General features: G+C 33.2%; 1 protein-coding gene across 1 annotated transcript in view; it reads left to right on the top strand.

Moving 5' to 3' along the window:
• LOC127847276 (uncharacterized) overlaps positions 1-12,293 on the top strand; it is a 139,034-nt gene that overhangs the window by 81,132 nt on the left and 45,609 nt on the right. The gene's annotated exons all lie outside the window — the stretch shown is intronic.

Genomic DNA, 12,293 nt, shown 5'->3' with positions numbered 1-12,293 from the left:
TTTTAAGCACACCAATTTTACCTTAAACATTCCACTGCTCTTTCGTATTTAAGCAGTTGTTTCTATTTGAAGACAAATAGGAATCATCAATATACAAATATGCATACTGTTACTTTCTTGCACACTTAATCTTATACTTCTACTGCAAAGAAAAGAAGAAAAACACTATTTAATTGTTTCATGAATAATATTTTTACCTGTTCAATGTTTGTTCTTAGGAAGTTGTCAAGAGTGGCAAAGGTTTCAACAAAGCAATCATTCATCATTTTAAAAAGTAAGGGATGTTGTTATCAATACACAAATATAGTCAATTACCTATCTTAGCGAAAAGGATAAAAGGAAATTATCCGTCAAAAGCACACAGGGTAAGTCAACAATATAACATTAAGGACTCGTCCCTACTCAAAATATAGTCAACTGACTTTGCAGAACAGGAAGTCTGAACTGCAATATAAATGCAATTGGCATAATACGCGTTGGTTGTATAAATAATCACTATCCGATATTGCTGTGTTTAAATTATAATTAATAACATAAATATTGGATATAAACAATACTTTTATATTTTTTCTAAGATGAGTCCAGATTCCGCTAATATCATAACGTATGTTACAGCAGGATTCATTGAATGGATCATTTTCCATATTACAATTGAGTTGCGAGAAATACTATTCTGACAATATTTTAAGACCATTTTAAACTTTTAAAATAATTATATAAACAAACTTTTAATGTGCAAACATTTTCTTGGAAATAAAGTTTGTTTTATTAAAAGGAAACCCTAAAAATGGTTGAATCTTGTCATTTAATTAGATTTTCCCCCATTTTTTTGCTTTGCTAGGATAAAATACAGTATGAAATCATTGAATGCGCAACCGCATTATACAACGAAATATCAATTGACATTTGCCGTACCGGTACACATTGAAAGGCACTGTTACACTAGTTCACAAAACTGAAAGAAAGTTTTATCAGCTATGACAAGCCCTACCCCTCAAAATTAATGCTGACAGTTGTTACGATGGTGATATTGATAATAAAGGTAATAATGATTAGCATCATTCTGAAACAATGATGCAGCATTGTAGCCTTTTAGAATAATGAAAAAATGCAATGATGAAAATGATGGAAATTATTAAAATATGATGATGAAGATCAATTAAGAAGATGATAATTATGATAATAACTATGACGCCGATGACGACAATGATGATGATGTTGATAATAATGGCTATAATGATGATATTGATTTTGATGTTGATGATGATGATGATTATTATTATTATTATAATTATTATTATTGTGTTGATTATGATACTGATACTGATGATGATGATGGTGATGAAGAAGTAGAAGAAGAGGAGGAGGAAGAAGAAGCAGAATATGATGATGATGATGACGATGATGGTGATGATGATGATAATGATGATGACGATGACAATGAGGATGATGATGATAATAATGATGATAATGATAATTATAATGATTAATTGATTTAAAGCTTGCGCGTACAAACACACAATATCAAAGCCGTCAGGACATTCTTTCAAAAAAATATTATTCACTAAACAACAAGACTATTGCCAAGCAATATAGTCCCCTACCGGCTCCACCATTGTCAGAAATTCCACCATTGTCAGATTTAAAAAAAAAATTGTTGCCAATGTCTCGTCTGTTTTACTATTCGGGATTCAAAGTATTTTTTATAATTGTTTATCTTTTATAATCGATAAAGAGTGAGACAATAATACCTGCACCTTATGCACATCCTGCCATAGGCATTTCATTTCACAGGTCATAATAATAGCTTAAAGGTCTTTCTGACAGTAACATGCAATATTAAAACGAGAATATTCAAACTATATTTTTAGCGGACAACGTCTGTCGTTTAGCAATAGTTTCTTTGGTGTCATCTTTGTTGTTTGTTCCACCCTCATCACCGCGACGGTAGCATCAAAATGCCATCAGAATTATAAATACGACGATGGCATCAAAATGCCATCAGAATTATAAATACGACGGTGGCATCAAAATGCCATCAGATTTATAAATACGACGGTGGAATCGAAATGCCATACGAATTATAAATACGACGGTGGCATAAAAATGCCATCAGAATTATAAAAACGACGGTGGCATCGAAATGCCATTAGAATTATAAATACGACGGTGACATCGACATGCCATCAGAATTATAAATACGACGGCGGCATCGAAATGCCATCAGAATTATGAATACGACGGTGGCATCGAAATGCATTCGCCTCAGCCAATGTAGAAGGGTTTCGACACAAATATCAAATATGAGTCAACATAAAATAAAACATATTAAACAACGAACCAATATAGATGCTCAAAATCCAAATTGTGTCTCAAAAGCATTATTCACTAAATAACAAACTAACGATGTACTTGGAGAACAAATGAAACACGCACAGGTGCACGCACGCACGAAGGCATTCGCGGACGCACGCCGCACACAAACACGCGCACGCATGCACACAAGCAAGTAATTGGACCTTGTCTGGACTTTTTTACATTATGGACCTGAGTGTAGCCAAAACATTGTCGAACATTGTATTACATTTTGTAATACATATTACAAAACTACAAATTTCATCCAAAATGCGCTCATTGGGTTTACATTTTAGATAAGAAAGTTGCAATTATGTTACTTTGGTGAACATTTAGGCGTGTGATATTTAGTAAATTCTTGTCATTTTGAATTGATATTATGTTAGTCTTAAAACGGTATATGGATTTTGGTAATTACTACACATGTTGACCACGGTGATGGTAATTTTTTGTTGTTGGAAATATTCAAATAACCTTTCACAATATGTTTAAGTTTTATATATTCTAAGTTGTGTAATTAAAAGAATGACTAAATAAGCAATTTGATGGTTAGTAAAAATTCGTTGAATTTTATTATTTACTAAAATCATGTTATTTACATTTAAATACATTTTTTAAAATATTATAACTTTAGTGAAATGTTTGATAATTATCATTTTATTTATTCGCTTTTACTTATACAGCATAAAGCAACACGTTAGTTTAATTCAATAACTTTATATGGATTCCGATCACAAATAAGAAGCAATAACACGAATACCGATATACATTTTCTCCAACATCGCATGTCTAAATTAAAAGAATATACTAAATAAAGCAATCAGTGTCAGTAAAAATAATAGATAAACTGCTATTGAAACAGCACTTACATTAACGAGGTATACTTGTTTTTTTTTGTTTTTTTTAAATTCAAATTTAATTTATTCAACGTATACAACCAAACCAAGTAATCTTGCCTTTAGCGTTGTCTTCCTGAGGTGCAAGACATTATCTTGAATGTGTACAGTATATTGCTCGGGGTGGAGGAGGGATTTATGTACAATTTTTGTCAATGCCTCAGTAAATCGCAATATGTGTTATCCGGATTGCAACAACTTTTGAAAGCCGCATCAACTCCTTAGTTTCACAATCCCATTTTATCCGCAAAATATGTAAAATTTAAGTAACTGAATGTAGTTTAATATCAATCTTTAGCGAAAATAACTACCCGTACTTGTATTGAGTGCCTGTTCAGTGATTATATTCATCGTTTTATGTGAAGATTTACTTATGCTGGTTTCCAACAATAGTTTTGATAATCGTTCTGATGTCATCGCCGATTATTTACAGAGGCACTGGTTTTCATGAACCATTTATCAATTTATTAATAGTTTAACATTGTCACTAAACGTTTAATTAATCATTAAAAAGTCTTAAAGGTATAATTAACTTACAAATAATTGGTATGGATATTTAACATAAATACATATTTGTCAGATAATGTTTGCAATATACCGATTTCATTATGTAGGTGGCAGACACCTAATATTGCTATTATTTAATCAAATTAGAATGCATAACGTAAATTTTGTTAAAATAAATAAACGTTTACTCCAGACATGCATCCTTTATGAAAATCCAATATTTAACAATAAAGCGTTTTAAGTGCTTCAACATGTACCCAAGTGGGGGAGCTAACTTCTTATACCTTACTCAAGGTATTGAAATGAAACTTAAAATTTGTCACCATAATTTGCAGATTGATGCGCACATTTTTATTGCCCGGTGACCCCGACATTTTTCGAGTTAAGTGCCCTTAAACATATACATGTGGTCGACAAGGGAATTTGTTAAGCTCGTTAAGTTTTTTAAGCTAAATTCACAATGAAGTGTTAATGTAAGATACCTTTATAGTGGTCAACACGCTCATGCGATTTGCGCCATTAAACTTTGCCATTTGAATGCCGAAAGCATTACATCTGTTAAGTTGCTATAACAAAGTACTGTACTCTCAAGTGGGCGTCATTTCTGTTTTACCTCGGACAAAGCGTGTTTCTTTGAGTGACTGTAAGCATTTCTCACGCTGTTGAATTTCAACTTGAAATGTGTAAACAAAATGGAGTGTAGATTGCAAAACATATGTGTCATGCCTAATGATCAACACGCTCATATTTTATGTTCGATTGATTGCATGACTAACGACAATTATGGATGATATAAAGTTATTTTTTGGACATATGTATTGGTTATCGAAGTTTCATACAAGTTACACGCATGGTTTTAGCAGATAATCATTGACACCATGGGCGATGAATAACTTCAATTTAATGGTCAAATTAACGCTTTTATTGTGGTATCAATGTTTAATATGGACAGAGTATTTGTAACTTAATGCAGTTGTGTATTATTAACAAGACGGTCGCTTTACATTCATCCATATCATCATCATCATCATCATCATCAATACGTAAATCCGATTGTGCAAATCATTATTAAAGCCCCGCTCGCAGTAAACATATATGAGCTGTTATTATTTTCTCTTAAACTATGCTGACCATGCTCATCATAGCTGGTTAGTCATATATATTCAATCTTTAACACAGAGGCGGCCATAACTGCGGCAATAGGCGGCAGCGGTGCGATAACAGTGGGGGGATCTGCGCCTGATAGATCAGCAACCTTATACTTGCCAACATCTTTAGCTGTGGGGGCAACCCTGTTTACTGTAACAGCCACTGCTTCTCCTGCGATAGCAAGTTACACATTTAATCCGTCGGATGGCAACCCTGAAACACTTGGAGCAATAGCTGTGAGCACGAGTGGTGCTGTCACACCTGCTAAGGCGATAAATTACCCTACTGTTAATCAAGTGATCTTCAAAGTCCTGTAAGCATCACTCTGTCGACTCAATAGCATTAATCTTTCAACTATATCTATTGCAGTGAAATAAAATATTTGCATGTGTTTATTGCTCACTGATGAAATAAGGGAAAACATTTTTGTTAGATTATTTATAACACTAGTATCCCTAATGGAGAGGGATTTTTATTTATCAATTAATTATCATATAATTAGAGTTGTATGTGATATTATTGTTTATTATTCTAAAAATAGAATATAACACAGATTTAAAACAAGAAACACAGTCCGTCTCGTAATTAATACACAAATTTAAAACTAATTGCTGATTGCATTTATCGCTCATAATTGTTTCTTCAACGGCGCAATGAAACTGACAGACAATATTAAGCGATTACAAGTTTAACCCACATCATGGTCCAAATAAAAAGTCTCGAAGTCTGTTCAGGTTTTATACTGTTTGTTGCTCATCAGTATCTAATTGTTGAAAATGAAGCCTTTAAAATTTGAATCTAAAAAAGTATTTCGTTAAATTATTTTTTCTGAGGGACTACAAATGCGTCAAAACACGTATATAAGTGGTAAATGGTAAACAAGATGACACACTTTTATGTAAACACGACATAAAAGAAACCAGTATTAAATGGTATTAAATTATATAACTCCTTTATACTAATGAATGATATATATTGTAGAAAACGTTTGAGTAAGTGCATAGTGGTTTGAAGAACATTGCTCAGTTCATGTACGTCCAAAATGTGTGTCTGTATTAGCAGCATAAGAACATAAATACACATTTCTTAATATGGTGCATTTTTATACATTTCAGCGCTACAGACACTACTGCTGGTACCGCACTCACAGGCATATTCACCATGACTGTCAAATTCGGTCCATCAACAGACTCTGCCTATTCATTTCGTGTTGCCGACCCGACACCGTTAGGTAACGTATTAGACTTTTTTTTACTGTACAATGTGTATTATAATTTTGTTTTATAGAGTGTGTGTTCAGAAATGAGTAGTGTTCTTCGTGTTCTTATTGATAGGATATATTTGCATTGACAAATGGCGTCTATTATATGTTTAAGTAGAAAGCACACGCGCATATTACCCTTTTTCGGAATGAAAGATTATTTCCAAGTTTTGCATGTGGTACAATTCAAATGTGTAAGGGTTATTCTGCTACCTGGGAGTAATTTCAGATTAGCTATGGTTATTTTAGTAACTCTGTTATTTCATCGATTTATATTTTGATAAAAATGTTCAAGAAAAAACAATGACAACCAGCATGTGATTTTATCAATATCTTAGTTTATTGTGAGATAATTAGAAAGTAATTATTAACCTATTTAAATTAATGACCGGGAAGTCACGGGTTCGATCCCCACTGTGTGAGCGGTCTTTAGATCTTCCCCAAATACTTCAAGTACTGGTTCTAGGCCAAGAAAACGGAATCGAGAGCGTTTCAAATATGCCGTAGGCTTTCTATGCAGTCGAGCTCAAATAAATAGGTTTAAACTAATAAATGTGAATATACGTATTATTTTCAGGTACTACAATTGGAAAAGCAACTGCATCTGTAACCACTGGTACTTGGGCTGTAACAGGTTCGTGTTTCCAGTTTTTGTAACATTGGTCGACATCGTGATAGTCTCGTACGCATATAAATTAAAGACTGTTTAGTTGAGAATTGAACGAAACATAAGCAGAAAAGTCATTTTATTTTATAACGAGCCTATGACAAATATAAATATACAAATAAAGCATATATACAATAAAAAACACCGAATATGCAGTGAAAAGGCTAAGTCCGAAAAATCAAAAAGCAAAAAGCCAATCATAAGAAGAAATAAAACATGGTCTGTTGTGTATAAATTTCTAATGAGTGTTGAAATATATGTTTACATTGAAAAAATTTACGCAATGAATAAAATAAATCGATACTGATTCCAATGATCCTTTCATATTGCCGATAGGGGGAGACGCAGCGAAATTCACGGTCGCGACGGGCGGTTCAATCACGACTGCAGCAATACTTGAATCATCTGGACAAGTTTACTACACCACCACACTTACGCTTACGGACGCAAGTGCCGTCACCAATTGGCCCTTGCATGTGCTCGTCGACAACAGTTGCCTAAGCAGCGGAGTCGCCAACGTCATTTCCGGTGTCGCCATGATCGTAATGACAGTTTTGGCGTTCGCTGTGGTCTAAACCTATACCTTCAACAACCCAAAACACTGTGATGGACTTACTTAAACGTTAACTGATTTTTTCAAAACATAAATATAACTTACGACCGAAATGAAATTTACTGTTTATTAAGACTAACTTACAAACGTTAGATACGTGTATTTCGACATATTAAACAATATAACATGTACCGCATTTCAGCGAGTATGTACACACTTTATCTTATTTAAGGTATATTACAACGCTCTAACTTTTAATTTCTTCGTCGTTAAAAAGTATGTTGATAATTTAATTCCTTTAGCATAAGTATTAACGTGACCAGTGATATTTTTTATTATCTTGTACTGTCTTTTGTTTCCACCATGATTTTTCAAGGGGAACATGTACATGTACTGTTCCTCTGGAAATGAATTTACAGAAACTGTCGTGATATATATATATATGTAATATTTTTACTGTATTTTGTATTTGACTGAAAGCAGTTTTCTTTTTAAATATTTCGTGTTTTTACTCCTATTAAAGAATTCCCCCCTCCCCCCCATTGACTGCCCAAACGAATTGAGGATCCGAATGGTTGTTCAAAATAACACCTATTGCCTTAAGTGTTACCCTACCATAACATCTTAATCTGGGTTCGATAAGGAAAATAACTAAACTTACAGCTAAAACTTATGAGGATCAACAACATTTGTTAAAATTCAAAACGCTTCTTCTAAATTTCCCTTTTTATTGCGTTTTTGTTCAATGGTAGCTGAAGGGAAGCAACTCGTAGGAGCAAAATAAACCAGCAACTTTTAAGCACACCAATTTTACTTTTAACATTTCACTTCGCTTTCGTTCTTAACCAGTGTTGCTTCTATTTGAAGACAAATATGCACACTGTTTCTTTCTTGCACACTTAATCTTATACTTTGATTGCAAACAAAAGAAAAAAAAAACTATTTAATTGTTACATTATTAACTTGGCACCTCTATCCAATAATAATAACTATCCGATATTGCCGTGTTTCAATTGTAATTCATTAATAAATAGTTGATATACACAATTCACCATGTCATCAGCTCAGATGAGTCCAAATTCCGCAAATATTATAACGTATGTTACAACAGGCTTCATGTAATGAATCATTTTCCTATTAAAATTTAGTTGCGAGAAATACTATTCTGACAATATTTTAAAGGGGCCGTTGAACAGAATTTGGTAAATTGACTTAATTGAAAAAAAAGTTGTTTCAGATTCGCAAATTTTCGTTTTTGTTATAATATTTTTTAGGAAATAGTAATACTGACCATTTACCATGCTTTTAAATATCCATTATATGCATCTTTTGACGATTTAAAAACCTGAAAATTAAAAAGCGTCGTGCGACGCGAAACGATTGAATAATTTGGAAAGTTCTGTTGTTGTAGTTATAGTTTGGAAAACTACGAGGATCGCTTATATAGGTAAAAAATACATCCGCTCTAAGCATGAGCAAGGATGGTCGAGTGGTCTAGACGGGAGACCTTTTACTCCAGGACTCTAGGGGTCAGTGGTTCGAGCCTTGCTGAGGGTTACTTTTTTTCCTTTTTTTAAATTGTATTCTTGTTTTTTTTACTGGAGAATTTTAGGTCAAAATTGTAAATCTATCAATATAAAGCATTTAATGATATGCTTGAATATATGCCAAAATCTGTTGGACGGCCCCTTTAAGAACATTTTAAACTTTTTAAATGATTATAGAAACACACGTTTAGTGTAATAGCATTTAATTGGAAATAAAAGTTTGTTTTATAAAATAGGAAACCCTTAACATAAATATTAACGAATCATGTCATTGAGTTTGATTTTTTTGCTTGACTAGGATAAAATACAGTATGATTTCATTGAATGCGCAACCGCATACGACATCAATATATAACTTGACATTTGCCGTACCGATACACATCGAAAGGCTGAGATATTAAAACACACGTTTCTACACTGTTACACTAGTTCACCAAACTGAAAGAAATTTTTTATCAGCTAAGACTAGCCCTCGAAAATTCATGCCGACAGTGGTTACGATGGTTATATTGATAATGAAGGTAATAATGAGTAAGAACATTCTGAAACAATGAAGCAATGAAGCTGCTTGAAGCCATTTAGAATTATATAAAATGTAATAATGAAAATTATTGAAATGATATTAGTATGATGATGAAGATGATGATGAAGATCAAGAAGAAAATGATAATCATGATAATAACTTTTAAGCCTATGACGACAATGATAATAATTGTTATAATGATAAAAACATTATGGTACGAAATAGTTTTTTTTGCATTGCAAAAATTAAAGTGATGAAACGATTGAAGCGATTGAAGTGATGATGGTGATGGTGATGATGATGGTGATGATGATGATGATGGTGATGATAAAGATAATGAGGCATTAAGTAATGTACTTCTGGTTATTTGAATCCTTGGCCGAATACTTAATATAAGGGTCCATCGGCTCGTACCACCCTGCTTATTCCTCTCTCTGGCAGAAAAGTGTAAATAAGGGGCTATTGGCTAGTGGGCCACAGTCAAATCCCATCCCTGGCAGACTGGTGTATATGAGGGGCCCTTGGCTAGTGGGTTCCTGTCAAATCCCATCCCAGGAAGAATAGTGTAAATAAGGGACCTTGGCTAGTGGAACATTGTCAAATCCACCCCCTTGCAGAATGGTGTAAATAAGGGACCATTGGCTCGTAGGTCACTTCTTATATCCACATCTGGCAGAATGGTGTACGTAAGAGGCTATTGGGTAGTGGGCCTCTGCTTATTTCCTTGTCTAGCAGGATGGCGTAGCATACCATCTGTTGTAAAATCGACATAATTACAAAGAACCTTGCTGTCCTTGACGTAAATCCCTAAAATATAAGTTTAGAATAATCATTTTGTTTAACTATATGTGTGTTAATTCATTTTTTCAATCGAAAATGGTGTGAAATGATGTTTATATTGACAAAATATGTGGCATATTAGGCAGAATTTCTCGGCGAAGTGCTAATAATTTTTATTAAGCTATTATTTATTAGTTACCGTAGTATTTGAAAGTAACATAATTATATGGTTTGCAAATTTGCCCTTGATGGCTACCGTATGAATGTGTGAAACAATTGCTAGTTCACAGTTTTGAACCTAATCCTCCATTATCATTACAGTTTATACCTTATAATAGCTATCCTCATTTTTTTTCTATTGCGACCGAAGAAAAAGGAAGTTCCCGTTTGGTCTACGTGTAATTATTTTACCTTAAAAGGACTTGTTCACAGACTTTGGCATGTTTTGAAATGTGTTATTAACTATTTAAATTGATAAATGAAAACATCGGAACTAAAAAGCTAAATATAAAACAATAATACAATTAAAGAAAAAAAAAATGTTATCCAAACCAGAGCCCGAACCACTGACCCTTTGAGTTAAACACTAATATTAAAACCACTCGGCCATCCTAGCTGATAAAAAACCACGTGTAATTTATTCTTAATATAATCAATCCAGGTAGTGTCACAAAATATAACGATAACAATGGGACTCTCCAAATTATGCAATCGTTTCGCTTGTGTAACGCTGTATAATTTTCAGGTTTTAATATCGTCAATAGATCCATATGGATATTTTATAGCTTGGTAAATATTCACTATTTCCTCGCAAATAACATAACTACAAGAATACTTTGCAAATCTGAAACATGTTTTTCCATTTTATCAATATACTCAACCGTGAACAGGTCCCTTGTAGCCGGTTCATATTCGGTAAAATTTATTATCGCAGATAGAGCGAATAAAACAGAAGCAAATATCTGACGAACGCAAATGAAGTCCCAACGTGACCGTTTGACATGCTCGTTGACCAATTCACTTCCGATGTTTCAGTCCAACTAGTAATAAACAAGGACTTCATATATAATTGGGAAAAAACGATGTCTGTGCATGCCTGTATTTCGATGACTAGCAAGTTCAACTTTCCTAAATCTGCACCTGTTTAAATAATGGTATTAAAAGATTACTATCACTCAGTCTCATATTTGTGTCGTTATTATATAAATGGAATGTTGCTATAGTGTCTTATGCAGACACTTGAAATATAAATCATTTAGGATGAAGGCTTTAAGTAGCAATGTGCCAGTATGCCTCATTCACAGCAATCTATCGATGTTCACGTACGTAAAAACAAATGTGTGGAGGGTGTCTCTGCACTAACGTTTCTATTCCCACGTGAGCAATCTTGAAACAATTAGCCGTGAGAAGCATTAACATCGAATGAGTCGATTGTAGACGAAATTGCGTCTTCATTTAAAATAAAAATAAATATAAATTTGCTGCCCGATTAAAAATGTACGTCGTCTTCCTGCAAAATATAACACGATTATGATGCTGCTATGTCAGACAGTCACAAACATTCTCGCTTAAACACAGTCTGCCTCTGAAAATTGACTCTTGAGTTCAGCATAGTTATATGTCATATAATTGTAATAGTATTACACATATACGCCATTGTGTTGTTACTCAAACATTAAATATGTAATACAATCACAATTATTTTGATTATGTTATTTTTTATGTATTCAGGAAAACATTTGCGACGGACACATCTTTAGAATTCAAAACCAGAATATGTGTGAGGTAGGAGAGACTGGGATGATTATAATAATAAATAGCAAGGATAATTATGTAACGTACTGAAATCTTTTTTAGGATTGGAAAATAAAGTGACATATATTATAATACACAATCACTCATTTAAACAAAACGTGTAAGTAATGTATTTCTTTTGACAACAACAATATTACTAGTCTGTAGAGAGTGTTTAACCTGAAGACTTACAACGTCGTGAGCGATTTGGATGCACACAAATGTATCTAACACTAATCAAATAGCCCAACATTTTATTTG

The sequence above is a fragment of the Dreissena polymorpha genome, chromosome 10, assembly GCF_020536995.1.
Source record: "Dreissena polymorpha isolate Duluth1 chromosome 10, UMN_Dpol_1.0, whole genome shotgun sequence".
Classification (NCBI taxonomy): domain Eukaryota; kingdom Metazoa; phylum Mollusca; class Bivalvia; order Myida; family Dreissenidae; genus Dreissena; species Dreissena polymorpha.
The sequence above is the reverse complement of the archived record's forward strand: the minus strand, read 5'-3'. Positions and strand labels throughout refer to the sequence as shown.